This window comes from Bufo bufo, chromosome 4, assembly GCF_905171765.1.
Source record: "Bufo bufo chromosome 4, aBufBuf1.1, whole genome shotgun sequence".
NCBI lineage: Eukaryota > Metazoa > Chordata > Amphibia > Anura > Bufonidae > Bufo > Bufo bufo.
Window position 1 is genome coordinate 85,385,480 of NC_053392.1, and position 23,302 is coordinate 85,408,781.

Consider the following 23,302-nt stretch of genomic DNA (forward strand, 5'->3'; position numbering starts at 1 on the left):
CTTAAGGAGCACCTGTCTGGTCTCAGTAATGGACTCATTATTCACAAAACACATTATGAAAAGTTAATCAGTGTGAATCAGATAATGACAGCCCCCCTAGATATTGACACAACAGGCTAACAAGGCAGTAGTCAGAGCCGGCACATTGCAACCAAGCACTACAGTCTAATTGATGTGTTTGTACCAGAGAGGACACAGACGGCAGGGCCTATGACACAAGCGCTCTATTCATACACTTCTTCTGGCCGCAGGCTTTGTCTGCTTATTGGCAAAGCCATAATTGAATTTCCCATGTCAGATATAGCCCTGTCCTGTAGCCGTGGAAATCTCCACGTGTCGCCTTCATTAACTCAAAAGTGTAAATGTTACACAAACAAGTGTACACGGGGTTCCTGATTTATGGGTACATGGGTGACATCGGGCTAATACACAGCCACCAGCTGCTGTCATTGGGTGACAGTTCATTATCACTATGGTGCAATGGAACTTAACCCCTTAGGACATTTTTTTATTTTATTTTCACCATTGTGGATTATTATTTTTTTTTTTGCATCAAGGCAGTAACACAGGGTCTTGTTATTTGTTTTGCGGGACAAGTTGCATTTCTAAATGTACCATTTTGGGGTGATATGTTTTAGCATTTCATTTCTTATTCAATTGGGGGGGGGAGACTAAAATAAAAAACTATTCCACCATGTTTTTTTTCCCCCCTGGTTTGTCGCCAACCTGCAAGTGTATATATTTATAGTATACTAGCTGAAGGACCATATTTAATCTATTAAACTTAATGTTTGCGTGTGTTGTTGAAAGATATCAACACTATCCACTATAACTGTGATATCTACAGCACCCTGCCCCCAAAACAGTGACCTCCACAGCCCCCAACCCTTAACACTGACCCCCCCCACAGTGCCCTGTCCCTTAAAATTGGACCTCCACAGCAGCCCACCCCCTTAACTTTGACCTTTACAGCAGGGTTCCCCTTTAACAGTGACTTTCACAGCATACCACCCCTTGACAGTGACCTCCACAGTGGCCTTTACTGGATCATGGGCGTGTCCTTTTGAACAGCTCACTCTAAGACAGCAGCACTGTACTGTCTGAGTGTGACCTGCAGGGAGAAAGTCACCATCCTTGATTTTTACCTTCATTTTTTTAACCCCTGTCGGCTGAGGAGCTGAGGGAGCGTGGCCTAACCAGATCTGGGCGTGGTTTAGCGGGACCTGGAAGTTGATTTTTAACTTCATTTTTTCAATCATAGTCAGCGGAGTGGGCGTGGCCTAACCGGAGCAGGGGCGTGTAATTTTGAACAGCTCACTCTAAGGCTGGGTTCACACGAGCGTGTCCGGATTAGGTCCGGATGCGTCCCGGTAAACCCGTACGAGTAGGAATGCAATTGCAGTCAGTTTTGACTGCGATTGCGTTCCAATGTTCAGTTTTTATCGCGCGGGTGCAATGTTTTTTGCACGCGCGTGATAAAAAACCGACTGTGGTACCCAGACCCGAACTTCTTCACAGAAGTTCGGGCTTGGGATCGGTGTTCTGTAGATTGCTATTATTTTCCCTTATAACCATGTTATAAGGGAAAATAATACATTCTGAATACAGAATGCATAGTAGGTGATCAATTGAGGGTTAAAAGAAAATATAAAAATTAACTCACCTCCTCCGCGTAGTTCCCGGTCTCTTCTTTACTTCTTTAATGATGAGCTGTTGGCTAAAGGACCTTTGGTGACGTCAGATCACATGTTCCAATCACATGGTACATCACCACGGTGATGGACCATGTGATCTGACGTCACCAAAGGTCCTTTAGCCGACAGCTCATCAGAAGAGACTGGGAACTACGCGATCAAGAGGAGAAGGTGAGTTAATTTGTTTATTTTTTTTAACCCCCCCCAGCGCTATTTTACTAAGCATTCTGTATTCAGAATGCTATTATTTTCCCTTATAACCATGTTATAAGGGAAAATAATATAGTGAATAGACTGTCACCTAGCAACCATGCGTGAAAATCGCACCGCATCCGCACTTGCTTGCGGATGCTTGCGATTTTCACGCAACCCCATTCACTTCTATGGGGCCTGCGTTGCGTGAAAAACGCAGAATATAGAGCATGCTGCGATTTTCACGCAACGCACAAGTGATGCGTGAAAATCATCGCTCATCTGAACAGCCCCATAGAAATGAATGGGTCCGGATTCAGTGTGGGTGCAATGCGTTCACCTACCGCATTTCGCCCGTGTGAACGCAGCCTAAGACAGCAGTACTGTGCTGTCTGAGCGTGACCTGCAGGGAGAAAGTCACCTTCCCTCACACCCCTGCAGTTGAGAGAAGTTGATTTTTTCAATCCTCGTCAGCTCAGGAGTGGGAGGGTGTGTGGCCTAACCAGATCAGGGGCGTGGCTTAGCTGGGCCTGGGGGCGGGGTTTTAAGTATTTTGAGGGTGGACACATTGTGGCAGGGGGCGTGTCTGGGCTCCTAGATTTAAAGGCTATGTATGCCTTCAAGGGGCAATGTTTTATTATTGCATTTAACTTCTTTTTTGCAAAAAAAAATTTTTTCACTTCGTCTTCATTGAATATTTTCAGCAGTTTTTGGAATATGTGCAGTTAAAAAAATTATACTATTGCTGAATGTACCATCAGCTGACGGCTCATGTGAATCCTTACTGTATCTTCGATCTCATGACCTCAAACACTCATTATAGCTAAACTGAAGCTGATAAGAATATGGCTGACATAAGTGTTTATGAGGTCAAGAGATCAGAGATAAGACTTCACAGCTAACAGCTGATTACAAAAACTGCTGACAAAGTGTAATATGGACCAGTTAAAAAAAAAATTTAGGCCAAAATGAGTAAAATGCAAAAATAAAAAGTTGTCCTGAAGGTGTCCATAACCTTTAACAAATATTTTATAAAAAAATACTGCCTTTACTTATCTATGCACCATACTGAAAACCCACCTGTTCAGACAAGCCTACGACCTACAGTAACAACAATGCTGCCACAATACTGTCATGACCGTCACCCACTGCATCCTTCCCCCATCCCTTGTAGATTGTGAGCCCTTGTGGGTAGGGTCCTCTCTTCTTCTGTACCAGTTTGTAACAAGTCTTGTTTATTGTACTTTTTTTTAATTATGTATTATGTATGTACACCCCTTTCATAACTACAGCGCCAAGGAATGCACTTTAATAATAAATAATAATAAAAAATAATAATAGATATACAGTCAGGTCCTTAAATATTGGGACATCGACACAATTCTAACATTTCTGGCTCTATACATCACCACAATGGATTTGAAATGAAACAAACAAGATGTGCTTTAACTGCAGACTGTCAGCTTTAATTTGAGGGTATTTACATCCAAATCAGGTGAACGGTGTAGGAATTACAACAGTTTGCATATGTGCCTCCCACTTGTTAAGGAACCAAAAGTAATGGGACAATTGGCTTCTCAGCTGTTCCATGGCCCGGTGTGTGTTATTCCCTCATTATCCCAATTACAATGAGCAGATAAAAGGTCCAGAGTTCATTTCAAGTCTGCTATTTGCATTTGGAATCTGTTGCTGTCAACTCTCAAGATGAGATCAAAAGAGCAGTCACTATCAGTGAAGCAAGCCATTATTAGGCTGAAAAAACAAACCCATCAGAGAGATAGAAAAAACATTAGGCGAGGCCAAATCAACTGTTTGGAACATTCTTAAAAAGAAGGTACGCACCGGTGAGCTCAGCAACACCAAAAGACCTGGAAGACCACAGAAAACAACTGTGGTGGATGACCGAAGAATTCTTTTCCTGGTGAAGAAAACACCCTTCACAACAGTTGGCCATATCAAGAACACTCTCCAGGAGGTAGGTGTATGTGTGTCAAAGTCAACAATCAAGAGAAGACTTCACCAGAGCGAATACATTGGGTTCACCACAAGATGTAAACCATTGGTGAGCCTCAAAAACAGGAAGGCCAGATTAGAGTTTGCCAAACGACATCTAAAAAAACCTTCACAACATCCTATGGACAGATGAGACCAAGATCAACTTGTACCAGAGTGATGGGAAGAGAAGAGTATGGAGAAGAAAAGGAACTGCTTATGATCCTAAGCATACCACCTCATCAGTGAAGCATGGTGGTGGTAGTGTCATGGCGTGGGCATGTATGGCTGCCAATGGAACTGGTTCTCTTGTATTTATTGATGATGTGACTGCTGACAATAGCAGCAGGATGAATTCGGAAGTCTTTCGGGCTTACCCGCAGTGCTGGAACCAGGGGCGGATTGGCCATAGACCTTACAGGGAACTCTCCTGGTGGGCCGATGCTCAGTGGGGGGCACTTGAGCCCTCCTCATGGCCGGTCTGTGGAAGTTTTTGGAGATGTATTTTGTGCTGCTGACAGTATTTTGTGATGGACTGTGGTATTTGGCTCTGTTGGGGTGGTATAATGTGCCACAATATGGTATTGCTGGCCCTGCTTCAATCAATTTGGCCCGACTACAAAACGGCGCCAATTTTAGTATTTTTTCCAGGGCCACTTTAAGTTCTCAGTCAGCACCTGGCTGGAACGGGGGGACATTTAGAAGGTAAATTATCTTTTTTGTTTGCTTTGTATTCCCTGTCTGCTTCCCCAAAAATCTTAAAATTCATTTAACTCAATGGAGCACTCTCTAAACCGTTTGACACTTTTCTGGCCTAAAAAATTGCAATGTGTGGCACGCCATTCTTGAGTCGTAATTTGTGACTTTTTTACTTCTTGTCGTTTGTCTAAAGTGGTGAGAAATGGGTCAAGGCTTAGGTAGAGGGGGTGGGTTTCCCATGATCCACCAAATTTAAGATAATATATGCCAGAAACTAGCGATTTGACTTTCTGGCGCATGGAGGGCCATAGATTCATCTATTTCATTAAAGTTCTCCAGGAATGATTTTAAATAGCTGCCGCCAACCCTTCCTACAGTGTGAGGAGGACTGGTTGCCATCATTTGCAGAGCTGCCTAGGGGGGTGAGGGAGTGTGACCTTACTACACACTATGCTGTGGCACTTGCTTATACTACACATTGGTGAGTGGTCCTGTCAGGCTGCTCAGCCATGATAGCATATCATAGGCAGGATCATATCATTACCATCTATTGTAGAGCAGTGTACTGAGGCCATGTCCCCACACCCTTCTTCTAGGCAGTTCTTCAAGTGGTGGCAACCAGTCCTGCTCACATTCTAGGACAGGTTGCCGGCAGCCATTTTAAATCAACTCCTTTAAGACTAAGGATGCTTCTTAATAAATTACGCGTATCTCACTCCAGTACACAAGAGGAAACGCCTGGCTTGATAAATCTCCTTCGATGCAGGGAATATGGAGCAGTGTATTAGAAAGATGGAGTTTCATCTGCTTAAAAATAAATTATTAATCAGTACAAAATGCTGGAATGAAAAATTACATAGAAAACTGGACATTGACATACTTCTAATCACTGGTATATTCTTGGAGATTCCAAGTAAACTACAGAACCTGAAGAAAACTGTGTAGGAATGAAAACATGAAGATTCTTATCAGATAAGGACAAAGCCTGACTCTTCTCCTGCACCCTCAAGCTAGGTATGTAAACCACAGCGCAGCTGTACTGACATTTTAAAAGGATTTCCTGATTGTATCAACATCCTTTAAAATAATAATTTATGTAATTTTGTAATGTTTCTTTTAACTTTATTGCTCCTATCTTCTGTTTTGGGCTGTCGTCACATGACCATGTCCATGCAGCTCTTTCCTATTTCCTGTGATGTCATGTCCATGGGCGGGGCAGTGATAGGGGAGTGTCTATGTATTTAGCTGGTGGGAGGAGCTATAAACTAGCTGGGAGTTGTTAGGGGCGGTGCTGGAGCTGTGGCAGAGGAAGGAGAAGTGCATCATGGGATTGGTTCAATATAGCAACAGGAAGTGCTACATACAGGATGTAAGAAACCGGAGGGATTGGATTACATGGTGAAAATGGGTCCAAGTTGAAAAAAAAAACATGGTAAAGATGTACATGAGGTAAGCAACTGCATGTCCAGATCTGTTAAATACCATAGAAAACCCCCTTTAAACTTAAGCCATTCCCCAAGGCAAACGCATCTTAATAGCTGGCAGTGCATTCCAAGTTTTCCACATGATATAAAAGGAATGTAGATAAATCCGACGAAAAAAAAAATCATGATGTACAAAGACTGAAGCCTCAAATGGTAGCACGTAACCATCCAAAGAAAACAACATATGTTCACTCGTCAAACAGCATTTCAGGAATGCCGGAGATCAGGCATGGCCAACCTGCGGCTCTCCAGCTGTTGTAAAACTACAACTCCCACCATGCCCTGCTGTAGGCTAATAGCTAGCTGTAGGCAGTCTGGGCATGCTGGGAGTTGTAGTTTTGCAACAGCCGGACAGCCCCAGGTTGGCCATCCCTGCCGTAGATGATGTAATAGAAATGACAATATAATACTGGAATTCATCTAAAATTAGAAAATTATGTGTACAGTACATAAGAATTAATCAAAGTGCGTGTAACCGCAAGAACTATAACCTATCACTACCCAGAAGAAACCAATGTAAGCACAGGAAGAACCTACAAGCTCCATGTAGATGTTGGCCTTGGGTGGTTTTTTAGTTGTTGCAATGTGCCGCCCTAAACATAAAACAGCCATGAGCATTAACATGTAAAAGTCTGGATACTGAAAACACAAAAGTCAAATATATATTTTTACTGTTTTAGCCAGTAAATATAAGATGAGAAAAGATTGAGATTCCTCAGCGGTTGATACCTTATTATGGATAACTGAAAAGATGATGACACAATTGCAAGCTTTCGAGGCTACTTGGACCTCTTCATCAGGCGTCTGAAGAGGCCTAAAGCCCCTTTCACACGGGCGAGTTTTCAGCACGGGTGCAATGAGTTTAACTGAATCCGGACCCATTCATTTCTATGGGGCTGTGCACACGAGTGGTGATTTTCACGCATCACTTGTAAAGTAAAATAGTGATGGAGGGGTTAAAAAAATAATAATAATTAACTCACCGAGTCCACTTGATCGCGTAGTTGCCGATCTCTGTCTTCTTCTGTAATGTTGAGCTGCCGGCTAAGGACCTGTGGTGACGTCACATCACATTATCCAATCACATGGTCCCTCACCATGGTGATGAACCATGTGATTGGACCATGTGATGAGCACAGTGACGTCATCAAAGGTCCTATTCCTGTGCACAGCAAAGAAGAAGACAGAAGAGAAGCCGGGCTGCGCGATCAAGTGGATTAAGGCGAGTTAAATTATTTTTTTTATTTTTTTTAACCCCTCCAGCCCTATTGTACTATGCATTCTGTATAAGAATGCTATTATTTTCCCTTATAACCATGTTATAAGGGAAAATAATACAATCTACAGAACACCTAACCCAAACCCGAACTTCTGTGAAGAAGTTCGCGTTTGGGTACCAAACATGCCGATTTTTCTCATGCGCGTGCAAAACGCATTACAATGTTTTGCACTCGCTCGGAAAAATCGCGCATGTTCCCGCAACGCCCCCGCACCTTTTCCCGCAACGCCCGTGTGAAACCAGCCTAAGTAGCCTCGAAAGCTTGCAATTTTGTTATCATCTTTTCAGTAATCCATAAAAAGGTATCAATCACTGAGGAATCTCAATCTTTTTTCATTCAATAAAAGTCACTTTTCCAATTAGCACTTCATAAATGGCGGACAGGGGAAAACAAGGGCATCTCATCTCAAGGCGAGCAGCAGTCACCATGATGCATGTATAATTGCCTAACGAGGACTCTTCATTATCCCTGGTCTGTAGAGTTTGGAGCTCAGAGTTAATCACTAGAGAAATCTTAAAGTGTTCATGGAGTGAATGGTCTCCATTAGCTGCATGCTGGGACATGAATGACTATTCCTCAATAATCCCGTCATTAGCAGGATGGAGGAGGATGTTTTACCCTCTTCACATTCCTGATTTATCCTTTTACCATCACAACTGGCACTGGACTCAAAGCGTCAGCACAGAACAGTTTTCAACATGTTGGATCCATGTGATCATTGTAAAGGATCTCCTGGCACCCTGACTGGGTACCTCCGTTGATGGATGCTCCCAGTGCCTCCCGAGGACTCCAAGCACTCCGCTCGACACTGATACCACCACAGGAACAAGGAACAGGAACAGCTCTTACAAGAGCTAGGGGTTATAGCCAGGGGAGTATAGCAAATCTTCAGCGTATAGCAATCCCCAAACACATGAGACGAGGCTCTATGTTGAAGGTAAAACAGGAACTCTTTATTGAACACACAGCATTGACTTATATACACATGACATACTGAGGACATGACATAGCAGCCAATCCTGTACAGTTTAAACACAAAACTAACCCTATTCAACAACCACAATGGCATTGTCTGTGACGCAATTAACAAACACACTGGCATTTTCTTTAACGCAATCAACTAAATACAATTACCAAAACACATTGGGCTCTGCCTGTGATACAATTACCCAACATAATAGACTAACTTAATCACTCACAGACAGAAAACACACATTTTTTCCAAAACACAGAAAACACCTCAAAACCCCACATATCCCCATAATGTATACATCCATTGATTGCTCTGATCTGGGTGAACAACATATCCAAAAATCACCCAGATCTGAGCAAGGGTTCCCGAATTCCATGGAAGTCACATTTGGCCGACCGCAAGCATGGCTTTCCTGCCCAAAACAGTTCCACAGATTTAGGCCTCTTTCACACTACCGTTTTTTTTTTCCGTTTTGCGGTCCGTTTTTTGCGGTCCGTATACGGAACCATTCATTTCAATGGGTCCGCAAAAAAACGGAATGTGTTCCGTAGGCATTCCGTTTCCGTATTTCCGTTTTTCCGTTCCGTGGAAAGATAGAACATGTCCTATGTTTGTCCGCAAATCACGGTCCGTGGCTCCATTCAAGTCAATGGGTCCGCAAAAAAAAACGGATTACATACGGAACTGCATCCGTATGTCTTCCGTTTCCGTTCCGTTTTTTCTGAACCATCTATTGAAAATGTTATGGCCAGCCCAATTTTTCCAATGTAATTACTGTATACTGTATATGCCATACGGAAAAACGGAACGGAACAACGGAACGGAAACGGAAACACAACGGAACCAAAAAACGGAACAACGGATCCGTTAAAAACGGAACGCAAAACACTGAAATGGACATACTGTAGTGTGAAAGAGGCCTTAAGCTGTGCGGCCGGTCTGTCTTCTCCTTCAAAGTTAGTATGGGCCATAATCATGAGGCAAGAAGCTGACAAACAGACCCCTCCAAAACCCAGTGGTGAGGTATTTTCGCCACAATCATTATCTACCTGAACTCTTATGCACGTGGCAAGTCCACAGCAGATCCGCCGGTATCCCGCAGCATCAAAATCCACACTATGGATTTGATTTAAATCACGATTTAAATCACTAGTCAGTAAGGCTTGATTTAAATCATAGTTTTCTACATAAAGACTAATTATTGCTGGTATAACTTATAATATGCAAGTAGATGAAGATTTTTAGAATAACAACTTTTCATATTAGTTTGATTAGCTTTGTAGAAGTTAGGATTAAGGTCTTTTTCTCAACTCTGTTCATTTTATAACATTTTTGCTGTGAAGAAGAGGCATGTGATCTCTGCTGAGCCAAATTCAGTTTTCAGAACTGCAAAAGTAAACCAAGCATCTGTGATAATATCTTGTAGGCAGAGAAACTGCCCAATAATCTTAAAAAAACCTCTGGAAGAGCATGACATTGTGAATGGATTAATGGAATTTATTTACCAAAAAAATTAAACATATACAGCCTTATTCTACATACGGTAATTAAAAAAACTAATCTTTATTTCATGATGGAATAACCTTTGGATGGTAATATAGTTTCCTCAAAAAGCATTTTATATTAAAAAAAAAATCCCTGCCAAGTGGTGAAATTTTGGGACAAAAACGATCACAGATGTGACTAAATTGCAGCAGACATCACCCTCTGCATTGCAAAAGATTAAATCCGTGGTAGACATCTGCAACATAAATTGACATCCCATCACAGGGTTTTCCCATCACAGACAATGGGGGTATATCATTAGGATACGCTATCATTGTATGATAGGTGCAAGTCCCATCTCTGGGACCCGCAGCTACACCGAGAACGGAGCGGAGAAAGGTGGTGGAGGACGCACTGTGCAGCTGCCCTTCATTCATTTCTAACGGGCTGCTGAAAATAGCCAAGCCCCTTAGAAATGAATGGCATTGGTGGGCGTGCAAGCGCAGTGCGCTCCCATTCACTTGCATGGGGAGAGCGCTTGGCAGTGGCCAGACCCCGGGAAACCTGGGGTCCTCCAGCCACCGTTCTAACCGCTCCGTTCTCAGTGTAGGTGCGCTGGGACCCACAGTTATCAGACAATGGGAACATAGAAGGAGGTACTGTGCAGGACACCAATCACCCTAAGCCTCTGTTCACATCTGCAGAGGAGCCTACAGTATGTCGCAGATTCCATCATATATGTAAGGAAAAATAGTGCAGCATGCAGGGATCATAAGGGCTCAAGCACACGAGTGTCTGTGCTCCGTGCCCGTACTGCGGACTGCAAACACATTGACTTGAATGGGCTCGCAAGCCATAAGATACAGCGCAGAGTCACAGATCGGAAACACTAAAAAGTGCTTCCATGGGATCTCGATCCGTGCCTCTGCACGACAAAAAATTAGAACAGGTTCTATTTTTTGCAGTGCAGAACGTATCTTGTAAATTATGGACCCATTCAAGTCATCAGCAAACAGCATGAGTTTGGCCGGTACTCGTGCAACACACTCGTGTGCATGAGCTCTAAGTCAGTAGTCTCCATCATAGTTTAAATTTAGCTTTTCCGCCTCTAGGACATAAAGAATAGAATAGGGCCTAAAGGCTGCCATACCCATTCAGAAGGTGTTGGCCAAATGATCGTACGGCTAACAGCGATCCTCTCCAGACTCAGCCATACACCTACGCGTTCAGTTTGCTCTCAGGCACCTCTGGCGGTGTTTTATTTCCAAGGAGAATAAAAGTATTGGGTGAAAAGATTCACTTCTTGCTTGACATTATCTCTTGGGGGGAAAGTCGGTGGCTCACCACACACACACACTAGACAGTGTATGGGGGCCTTAAAGGGGTTGTCCCACGAAAATTATTCTACAGTGTTTAAAACCAGCACCTGTATCTGAATACTTGTGTAATTGCATGTAATTAAAAATTTTGCATAGCCGCTGAGTTATTCAATAAAATGTATCTGTATAGCGCCACCTGCTGGTTGCTTTTTTTCTTATTACTTTGTACAGCTCACCGACGTGGCGACATATGCTCAGTTTCATCCTTTAACTGCCTCCTGAGCTGTGACAGGGAGAGAGCTGCAGCAGAAAGGACACGCCCCCTGAGCTGTGATAGGGAGAGCTGAGACACGCCCCCTGAGCTACAGCAGAAAAGACACGCCTCCTGAGCTGTGATAGGGAGAGCCTGGACACGCCCCCTGAGCTACAGCAGAAAAGACACTCCCCTTGAGCTGCCAGCTTGATATAATTCTAGCAGAGCAATGAACGGGGAGATCTCTGGATCCATGTGAGGTACAGGGCTGGTTTTAGGTTTGTCCTGTACTGTATGATGTCTGATCTTCATTTTTTATATTACTCATGGGATAATCCTTTTAAGGGTCCATTCAAACTACCGTATTTCTGGGTTTGCGAAACGGGTGCAGACCCATTCATTTCAAAGGGGCCGCAAAACAGCCATGTGCTGTCTGCATCTGTAGATCTGATCCGCGGCCCCGCAAAAAAATAGAGCATGTCCTATTCTTGTCGACAATCGCGGACAAGCATAGTCATTTCTATAGAGAGCTGTCTCTGTGCGTTCCACAAAATGCAGTATCCGTGTTTTGCGGATCTGCAATTTACATACCGCAAAACACGTACGGTCGTCTGAATGTAGTCTAAGGTCGGCCATGTCGTCAAAAACCGGCAGCCCCTTACAGAATAAATACTATGGGTCTACTGGTGACAATGAGTGCTTTTCAGGGATCCATCACAAAAACATATTGCTCCATCCTCTGAGGTGTTAGGAGGAGGCGATGATAAATTATGCGATGTCTTGTTATACACTCAAGGGATCGGTTCCGCCCACTGATGAGAACACGACTGTTGATGCCAAGAAAACAACGAAAAGTAGACATGTTGGGACACCTCCGTCGTAATATTACCATGTACCAGGTGGCCCAAACTATTCCCACAGGAGAAGATGATGGTGGTTTACAGCAGATTAATTGTATGCTAGCTTACCCACCATTAAACTCAGTAACAAAGCAGTATGCGCATAGCTTTTAAAGGGGTTGTTCAGGATTTTGATCATTATCAGATAAGTGGGGATTCCTCACCCCACAGATCAGCTGTTACCTTGTACCTCCGGGAGTCCTGAGGATAGGCTAACAATATCAAAATCCTGGACAACCCCTTCAAGCTCCCCTAGTGGCAGACAATCAGAATTTTATCATTTAAAGGGGTTGTTCCACTGCAACAACTTATCCCTTCCTGAACGATGGGGCCCCTCTGATGATCATGAGAATGGGGGCCCATGCTCCCCTGTTTGAATAGAGTTGCAGTTACTCATGTGCGCCGCACCACTCTGCTCTATGGGGCGTGTGTGTCTGCTGCTTCATTCAGTTGGGTGGCACAGGACCCCGTTCTAATGATTGGCGGATGTCCCAGAGGCTGGACCTCCTCTGATCAGACACCATTCTATGGATAGGGGACAACCCCTTTAACCCTGTCTATGCTGGGGATTTGGAGCTCTATAACAGTAGAGCTGCTCACTCTAAAGGTATATTAGGAAATTATATATGTAGGTACTGCGCGACTTGTACTCCCTATTGCTTTCTTAATCAGAATGGCACCATGAAGATACGCAGTGGTTATAACAGGGACTTACAGTTTGGTTGTGATGTCTTAATCCTAGATGTTCCTCTGTGGGCACTGTTCTTCTGCGTCTTTCCAGTTCTTTTCTTTTTTCTTTTGTTTTTGGTGCCGTCCGGGATGAGGAAAGGTTTGGGGAGCTGGGCCCTAATAGTAACAACTGTTTTTAATAAAATTGTTTCTTGAGCTTGCCCCGGCCGGTGGCACAGCTCGTGGTTTAAAAGAAGCCGCTTGTTCGCGCTCGATCGGAGCGCTGCGTGACGTCACGACAGTGGCTACGGTGGACCAGGAGGACCAAAGTTTTCTCCAACGCGTTTCGATTAGTTCGCTAATCTTCGTCCCTGACGAAGATTAGCGAACTAATCGAAACGCGTTGGAGAAAACTTTGGTCCTCCTGGTCCACCGTAGCCACTGTCGTGACGTCACGCAGCGCTCCGATCGAGCGCGAACAAGCGGCTTCTTTTAAACCACGAGCTGTGCCACCGGCCGGGGCAAGCTCAAGAAACAATTTTATTAAAAACAGTTGTTACTATTAGGGCCCAGCTCCCCAAACCTTTCCTCATCCCGGACGGCACCAAAAACAAAAGAAAAAAGAAAAAAGAAAAGAACTGGAAAGACGCAGAAGAACAGTGCCCACAGAGGAACATCTAGGATTAAGACATCACAACCAAACTGTAAGTCCCTGTTATAACCACTGCGTATCTTCATGGTGCCATTCTGATTAAGAAAGCAATAGGGAGTACAAGTCGCGCAGTACCTACATATATATTGCATACATCATTTATTTGATATCCAACGGTGGCGATACCGTTGCGGTACCGCTGCGTCAGTTTAACTCAGTGCAAGCGCCGGTGTATCACTACTATATTAGGAAATTAATCTGCGAAGAACTTTGGACCTATTCAGATAGACGGTCCGATCTATGTTGTGGTTTTGGCCAGATCCTACAGTACATGTGTAACATCCCAGAGTATGTCACTAAACTCTTTTCCCCCTGCTACAACATGTTAGGTGTTTATGTATTGTCATCAGCTGTGCATTTTCATCATATGTACTTTCCAGGCCTGTATTATGTATTTGCTGTAATTTCCCTGTCCGCCAGCAGGTGGCAGCAATATGTAGCAGATCAGAGCTAGTTTAGTATATAGTTTGGAATAGTTCATTCCAATCTAGCTCCCCCCTCTTTGAGGAGGTGTGGAATGTTCCCACATCCTGCCTCATAGGGAGGGAAGAAACCAGTTAGATCCAGTGTGTACCAGCCCCCTCCTTGGGGAAGGCTGTGTTGGTAGGAGCTCCCAGAAACAGGGATCCCAACCTAGGATCCAAGCCTTGGCTGAGGCCCAGGATCACTCTTCCCAGCCTGAGTCATCTACCTCAGCTGTGGACAAAGAAAGCAGCCATATACAGCACTAAAGATCTCCAGGAAGACAACACCATTTCCTGCGAGCAGTCTTGTAAGTACAGATCCAAAGAGAAGATAAGTACCTCACCAGCTAGTCAGACCCAAACTAAGCAGACCTCAGACAGAGCAGAAGATAGATACCTGCCAGATTCTAATAGGCATATGTATAAGAAGCAGAATAGATATAAATTCCGGCCACATATTGCCACTACCTGCTGGGATCCTAGACTATTGCTGTACTTGTATGGATCAAAGCTGCACATCACCAAGTAAAGACAAGTTGGACCCTATTATCTGTGTGGATTTCCATCATTCCTCCATTACTCCATTACGCCTACTAACAACACTCAATTTATTGCATGTGAGCCGGGATACAGGAGTCCAGCCGTACTACAGGTAGGAGACACCGTTCTACCATATCTGCTACACAGAGACATTATCCCCCTCTGGCATTCCTCACCTGGTACATGAGCTATACCATCTTAAAGGGCCCTGCTACAGTCCCTGCGCAAACTGCAATTGGCGTCACGAACTATTACACATATAAACCGACCCACTGCATAGCATCCCCACTGACCCAGTGTCCTGCTCATTGCACATGATGAGTTCCATTTCACTGGGTCTCCTGTGGGTCACGATTTTTTTTTCTGTTTACGTTCCGTTTTTTGCGTTCCTGTAAACCATTCTTTTCAATGGATCCGCAAAAAAACACGGAAGGTACTCCATATGCCTTACGTATTTTCGTTCAAAGATAGAACATGTCCTATTATTGTCCGCATAAAGGATATGACTGTTCTATGAGGGGCCAGGTGTTCCATTCCGCAAAAAACGGAATGCACACGGATGTCATCCGTATTTTTTGTGGATCCGTTTTTTGCGTACTGCAAAATACTGAAAAAGCCACATGGTCGTGTGCAAGAGGCCTTAGGTCTTCTGAACACGAACGTTTTGTTTTCTGTTTACGGTCCGATTTTTGTACGGAACCATTCATTTCAATGGGTCTGCAAAAAAAAAAAAAAAAACGGAATGTACTCCGTATGCATTCCGTTTCTGTATTTTCGTTCAAAGATAGAACATGTCCTATTATTGCCCGTTCCGTGGCTCCATTCAAGTCAATGGGACCGTCTTCCGTATCTGTTGCGTTTTTGCGGAACCATCTATTGAAAATTTTATGCCCAGCCCAATTTTTTTATGTAATTACTGTACATGCCATGCTTCCGTTTCCGATCCGCAGAAAACGAAGACCAAACGGAAAAACGGAATGGCAAAACGGAAAGACTACTGAAATAAAAAACGGATCCGTTTAAAACGGACCGCAAAACACTGAAAAAGCCACACTGTCGTGTGCAGGAGGCCTTATCTTGTGGTGTCCACCTGTGGGAACCTGACAGTTTATGTAGAAGAACTTGTATTTTCTAATGCCGGGTATATTCCATGTATTCTTCTTGACGGGGAACGCTTTCCTTTTCCGTGCCCTGAAGGATTACCGGCATTCTGCTTCATAGACGGTTCTGTAATAAGCCGCACACTACAAGGGGGCAGGAGGTCAAGCGCAGATAAGTCTTCCTTATAATAAACCCTGGCACCTCCAGAACCTTCTCCGTGTACTGCAAGAATAGGGAGGGAGCCATTATCACCTGCAGCCACAACCTCCCCCGAAAGGGTTAAACATTAACAAATCAGTGACTACTAAATATTCTCCAGAGGGCAAGGGTTAAGCAGAAGGAGGCGATGAACGTCACACGAGGAAGCTTCTGGATCTCATAATCGGTATCTAATCACCTACTTACAGGACATTACCCGAATCTATACATGATAATATCCTGTACATAGACCTCCGTATAATATAGAGTGTAAACTCTGGGGACAAGGTGCTCTGCCACTATTGTAAATAGAGGATTTTATTATTTGGGCACCAAGGCAAAATCTGTAAGGGCCCTCATTGACCATGTACGATTTATAATAGTGGTGTCTTCTAATGTGACCACCGCTACCTCTGCACCCCTGGCCATGATGGGGGTTCTTGCCTGATGACATCTGGAAAGCCACGGATTGCAGACCACTGCTTTATTCAGTATGGGTGGCTAAAGTTTGGCATTTTTTAGCCCGTTCCTCTGGACTGTTGAATGCCAGATTAAGGCTCCATTCACACGTCCGCAACGTGTTTTGCGGATCCACGGATCCGCAAAACACGGAAAGAGGCAATGTGCGTTCCGCATTTTGCGAACCGCACATTGTCGGCACTAATAGAATATGCCTGTTTTTGTCCGCAATTGTTCTATTTTTTTGCGGAACGGAAGTGCGGACCCGGAAGTGCGCATCCGCAATTCCATGTCCGGGCAGCACATCGCGTTGCCCCTTAGGAGTGAATGGGTCCGCAATTCCTTCGCGCAAAATGCGGAACGAAATTGTGGACGTGTGAATGGAGCCTTAGGCATCATGCACACGGCCGCTGCCGGACATGGCCCGTATTGCGGCCCCCAAGCAGCGGGTCCGCAATATGCCGGGCACCGGGCATGTGCTCACCGCATCATGGCTGCGGACCCATTCACTTGAATGAGTCCGCAATCCGGAAGGTGCGGTACGGAATGGAGGCACTGAATCCCACGGAAGCACTACGGAGTGCTTCCATGGGGTTTCTCTCCGTGCTTGTTCTATTTATTTTTTTGCGATGCAGACGGATCACGGACCCATTCAAGTTGGATGGGTCTGGATCCGTTTCGGCAGCAACGCGGTCGCCCAGTGCTCGAACGGCCGTGTGCATGAGGCCTAAGGGTATGTTCAGAGGTGGCGTATACGCTGCCAGCGTCGGACTGGGGTTCCTTGGGCCCACCAGAGGAAATTATTCTCGGGCCCAACCCCCCATCAATAAAGTCTAATAGGTTTTGATTCCAACAAATAGACCCCAGTGGCAAGTGACCGGCTGCAAAGGCACGTCCAGATGTTTGGGGGCCACTATGGTAGGAGAGCCTGGGCCCACCGGAGGATCCTCTGGTACTGTGGTGGGCCAGTCCGATTCTGTATGCTGCGGATAATAAAATCACAAATTTGCATGAGCAAAATCCCCAGCTATAAATTCTGCAACGTAATCCACACACCATATGTGGTATGGCGGAATTACCACCGCGGATGTTGCCGCTATTACTCAGCGGAAATTCTGCTGCAGATTTCACTCTACCCATGGCAAAGGGTGAAATCTGCAGTGGAGCTCCGCGGCACAAATCCATATGGTGCAGATTTAAAGTGCGCACTGAGGGTCAGTTTCTGGTGTGACTTTTTATCACAGCGCGTGGATCCAACTTCTTAAAATCTCCTCCACTTTGCGGGCAACGCAGAGGATTTTTTGCCCACAATCCACGGCAAAGAGCAGGGATAGGCAACCTTCAGCACTCCAGCTGTTGTGAAACTACAACTCCCAGCATGCACACTTACTTGGCCGTTCTTGTAACTCTCATAGAAGTGAATGGAGGTTTCTGGGAGTTGTAGTTTCCGAACATCTGGAGTGCCGGAGGTTGCTGGTCCCTGGCGTAGAGTATTCTCCCTGTGCGGACGTGGATTTTTCTCCTGCAGATATGCAGTGGACCTCTCCTGTTTGGATATGCCATCGGGGTACATTCACACGCTGCATACTACAGCGGTATGTCCCGCCCTCTGCAGAAATTTCCTATCCTTGCCCGCAAAACGGACAAGAAATGCAGGGCCATGCAACGGACATACGAATGCGGACAGAACCGGGGCGCGCTGTCTGCATCTTTTGCAGCCCCATCGAAGTGAATGGGTCTGCATCTGAGCAACAACAACAACAACAACAACAAAAAAAAAGTGGGAAAAAAATAATAATAATCACACGAGCCCTAATACAGCACCAGCGAAGTAGATGAGATTTTCAAAAATCACGTGTACACGGTGCGGAAATTGACCTTCAGCGCGGATTTTGATATTCACAGCGTGTCAATTGCTTGTGTGGATTTGCAATGCAAAGGGCGAAATTTGGGCCAAATCCGCAAGTAACACATGCAGAGTTAGGTGCCGATATACAGTGAAAGGTAGGTGTTTGCAGTCCTCAAAATACGGATCCGCAAAAAAAAGGATGACATCCATCCCTGTTACATCCATTTTTTTTGCGGATCCATTGTAACAATGCCTGTCCTCGTCCACAAAATGGACAAGAATAGGGCTTGTTCTATTTTTGGGGGGAATGGACATACGGACACGGAATGCACACAGAGTTATTTCCGTTTTTTTTTTTTAAGCCCGCAAAATAATACTGATGACGTCCGTGTGCATTCCGTATTTTGTGGAACGGAACAGCCGGCCCCTGATAGAACAGTACTGTCCTGGTCCGTAATGCGGACAATAATAATAGGACATGTTCTATTTTTTGGCAGAACGGACATACGGAAACAGAACGCACACGGAGTAACTTACGTTTTTTTTTTTGGGGACCCATTGAAATGAATGGTTTCACATACAGTTCGCAAATAAAAACGTAAGGGACACGGAAAGAAAATATGTTTGTGTGCAGGAGCTCTTCCAAGGTGCCAGGATGTGGAGGGGGCAGCGTGGCATAACTACAGGATATGCTGTACACTCCTTGATCATTTTTTTAAAAAGATGCTCCACATTGTCTAGGGGGCACTGTATGTACCTCCCAGGGCGCACATACCTGCGCTGGCGCTCCGCAGGCACCCGTAGAGAATAATGGACTGCCACTTCCAGGTACTGCGTTTCCAGAGGCTCCTTAGAAATGATCAGGACGACAGGCTGCGCCAGGCAGAGGAACATACAGTCAGGTTAGGGTTAACTCTATCTCCTTCATCGTGAATAATTCAAGTTCCATAGAGTTGGGAGTTGTTGTTTTTTGGTACACCCGGAAATGAATGGGACCGTACACATTCCAAGGATCACATTAACCCTTCCGCTGCCCTGCACCAAGTCACAGAACAGAGGTGACTGGTTAACTCTTTCTCTGCTGCTGCAGATTAAACATTTCACTGGGTCGAGCGGCGATGGTGGTTTAATCGCTGATGGGCAAGTCCACGTCACCGGGGACAGATGAATTACCTATAAACCTGTCTGTTAAAAAGTAACACGCTCTAAAGGATACAATTAACCCTTCATATACTTAAGCAGAAAAATAATAAAGTGTTAACTAGCCTACGTCTATAGCAAAAGAGATGCAATTATTTGGGGGGGGGGGGGGGGATAGTGTCCACGATTGTGACAGACGCCACGCCGCTCGTACATTATAGCCTTGCCAGATAAGGTATGCGCCGTTAACCCTTTCTGTCCTGCATCTGAACACCCGGTGTATTGACCCATACGATTGATATTATACCGTAGAACGTAATATCAGGATGGCTAGGAGTAACTTCGGTGACAGATGTTACGAGTCCTGTGCATAGAATGTGCTCTATTAACCCTTCCTTTCTCAGTGGAGCACTGCAGCCGAAAGCGACGGGGAAGGGACTTTCCTGGAAAACCCTTTGCCATGTCAATACTTGGCATGCATAAAAGGGGATTCCTGAATACCCCTATTAACCCTTCCCGTCAAAGAGCAGCCTAAACCGGGAAGCTGCTTAACCCCTTCCTGTGCACACTGCTGCCTAGTACGGCTCACACCGCTGGCACCAGCTAAAGTGGGTTCCCAGGTGTGTGGCGACAGGTGGCAAACAACCCCAAGCGGAACCCAATATGCCCCATTAACCCCTTTCCACATCGCCGCAGACCACAGCCAAGAGTTACAAACTGGGTTGGGTTAACCCTTCACAAAACAATAAAACCTATGCAGAGTGTATACAGTACATGTTGCCCATCGGCATCACCCAGCACTTACCAGATGTCTGCGCCTCTTCTCCCTTCGAGTTACTTCTCGCTACTTTGCTCAGTATCTGGGTCGCTTCCGCAGACGTGAGCCACACCGACAGCCCCGAGACATCGATCAAATGTCCTCCTCATCGGGGGGCAGATGGAGGAAATCAGATGCTGGGCGTAGGCGTCCAGACAATAAGACAGCGGCAATGATGAGAGTGATACAAAGTTCAGAGAGGGAGCTTTACCCCTGGCTGGCTGCTGTCAATCACCATAGTGAGCCCAGGCTGGGGGCACTTTGCATAGTGAGGAGGAGAGAGCCAGCAGCAGCACTAATGTAATATTACAATAGAGCACACCATGCTGCCAGGAGGGGGGCGGCTGGGCTGGAGGAAGGCTGTTAAAGGGCTCCTTAGGTGTTTTGCATATGACATAGGAAGAGTTAGGCTCGGGGATCTCCAGCGACCATTGGTTGCACTGGAGTCAGTTCCTGATTCTTGTAAGTGTGCTTCTCTGGTAGAGATTAGGCTTGGTGCATTCCACTGAGTAAGTAGTAGAAGGTGGAGCTGCAGGGGAGTGGACGGAGGATGGGAGTGATACTGAGTGCTCTGGTTACTGGAGGCAGCGCCCCCTAGTGAAATATCACATTGCCTGTGAAACATTGGAACAAGAAGAGGCTGATGTTACATGTTGCATCTTGTATGTATGTAACCTGCAGGAATAGTGCAGGGAGTCATCAGGGCGGGCGGGTCACCGCGGGCAGAACCGTCATTGATAGGTGAAAAAGAGTCGAAAAGTCTTAGGGTACTTTCACACTAGCGTTATTCCTTTCCGGCATAGAGTTCCGTCCTAGGGGCTCAATACCGGAAAAGAACTGATCAGTTTTATCCCCATGCATTCGGAATGGAGAGAAATCCGTTCAGGATGCATCAGGATGTCTTCAGTTCAGTCACTGTCCGGCTTTTTGCAGCATGCTGCAGTTTTGTCTCCGTACAAAATTCCGGAACACTTGCCGGAATGACATTAATTCCCATTGACTTACATTAGTGCCGGATCCATTGCAAAGTGTTCCGTATATTGCTGAATTGACGGATCCGGATCTCCGGTCTGCGCATGCGCGGGATATAGGAGGAGCTGATTTCCTGTTTGTCTTTTTGCTCCAGACTGCGAGGGAGAAGGAGGGACGCCATTGAAAGGTGAGTTGTTGTTGTTACATTAAATATAAGCAGCTCCTATGTACTTAGACATAGGAACTGTATGTTATAAGTACATAGGTGATGCTAGGAGTAGTAGTACCTAGGTACTACTACTCCTAGCATCACCTATGTACTTATACTACCTGCAGTCCCTGTGTACTTTTGCGCAGGCAGTGCAGGTAGTATAAGAACAAAAGTAGAAGAGAAAGGAGGATTATGGGAGCGGTAGTTTCAGAACAGCTGGAGTGCCGGAGGTTACTTATTCCTGATATAGTACATGACAATCTTTTTGTAAGGCCCCTTGCAGACGAGCATGTCCAGATTAGGTCCGGATGCGTTGCGTCTGCGATCAGGGAAAATCGTGCAAGTAGGTACGCAATTGCAGTCAGTTCTGACTGCGATTGCATTCCAATGTTCAGTTTTTATCATGCGGGTGCAATGCGCCCACTTTCTGTAGCTCAGTAGTCCGGATGGCTCCTTGGTCACAAGGCTGGTGACCCATGGTCTGTGGCTCAGCTTCCCCATGTCAGTTTTTTCTTCTGGTCACTCATGCAGACTGGCAGAGTCTTCCCCTCCAAGCACTGGTCCCTAACTGCAGAACACTAGGGTCTCAGACTTCTCTCCTTATATACCATTTATAGCTGAACTATAGACCCTTCTAGTCGGAGGGGTGGAGTGGAGAAACCCAGCACAAAGATTTACAATGTTACAACTCCCGTTTTTCATAGACTTGAATTAGAGCTTCAATGATACTTAATGGCAGTTTTTCCAGACAAAAACAGGTTTTCCGATATAACAACATAGCTAAACCAAGCATTCAAAAGGTCAGTCTGTCTCGTTTTGGTGGTAAACAAGTTTGGCCTTTTCCCTTCAAAATATACTCATCTTTAACCCTTTTGAAAATTACTAGCTTCTCATTAGCTAGAAAGTCCCAAAAGTTTTTAAGTATTCATTAACCCTTTCCACAGTGCCATGAAAATACAGTGCAAATAAATATATATCACAAAAAACAGGGGCAAATGTCCACAAACGTCCAGACTTCAAAGTATCCCTGCTACAGGGCACTACAAGTGTCCATGGAATACTGATGACACATGAAGGGCAAAAAACAGATACACAGACATCTTCACGGATGAACCACTGATCATCTTGTCACGGATGTCATCATGGACACAAATGTGCGAATGAAGCCGAAGGCAGGGATCAGAGACCTTTGGCACTCCAGCTATAGTGAAGCTATATCTCCCACCATGCACACTTGTTTAGCTTTTGTGGACTTTCCCACTTGCGGCAAGACGGATTCGACAGGCTGTTCACCCTGTCGGATCCGTCCTTCCGCTATTTCGCCGTGCCGCCGGACCGCCGCTCCATCCCCATTAACTATAATGGGGACGAGGGTGGAGCTCCGGCGCAGCTCGGCAGTGCACGGCGAAAGGCCGCCGGACTAAAAGTACTGCATGTCTGACTTTTTAGTCCGGCGGCCTCTCACCGCGAACTGCCGTACTGTGCCGGAGCAACGCCCCCGTCCCCATTATAGTCAATGGGGACGGAGCGGAGGTCCAGCGGCATGGCGAAATAGCGGAAGGACGGATCCGACAGGGTGAACAGCCTGTCGGATCTGTCCTGCCGCAAGTGTGAAAGTACCCTTACTCAGAATTCCCATAGAAAAAAAATGGAGTGTGTTGGGATTTAAAGATGGAGTGCTAGAAGTTTCTGAATCCTGGTCTTAGACATCTAATCCAGAAAACCAACCAGTGCTCTACTCTGTACTGATGAGTGACAAGAAGCGTGAACCAGATGTCTACAGATGGGTGGCTTTTCCTTTTGGAGCAGTCTCTGGTTGATACAACATAATTTGCACACAGAGCCTCACGGTGGTGGTCCAGAGGCACTGCGTTCTGTATCCATTTGAATAATTATCTTT

At 45.3% G+C, this 23,302-nt stretch overlaps 1 protein-coding gene across 2 annotated transcripts in view; it reads right to left on the minus strand.

Annotated features, from left to right (window-relative positions):
- HPCAL1 (hippocalcin like 1) overlaps positions 1-20,697 on the minus strand; it is a 180,420-nt gene extending 159,723 nt beyond the window's left edge. For both annotated transcript variants that reach the window (XM_040427470.1, XM_040427471.1), the window contains exon 1: positions 20,208-20,697. The gene's annotated coding sequence lies outside the window, so the exon portion shown is untranslated. The remainder of the gene's footprint in view (positions 1-20,207) is intronic.
- Positions 20,698-23,302: the final 2,605 nt, after the last annotated feature.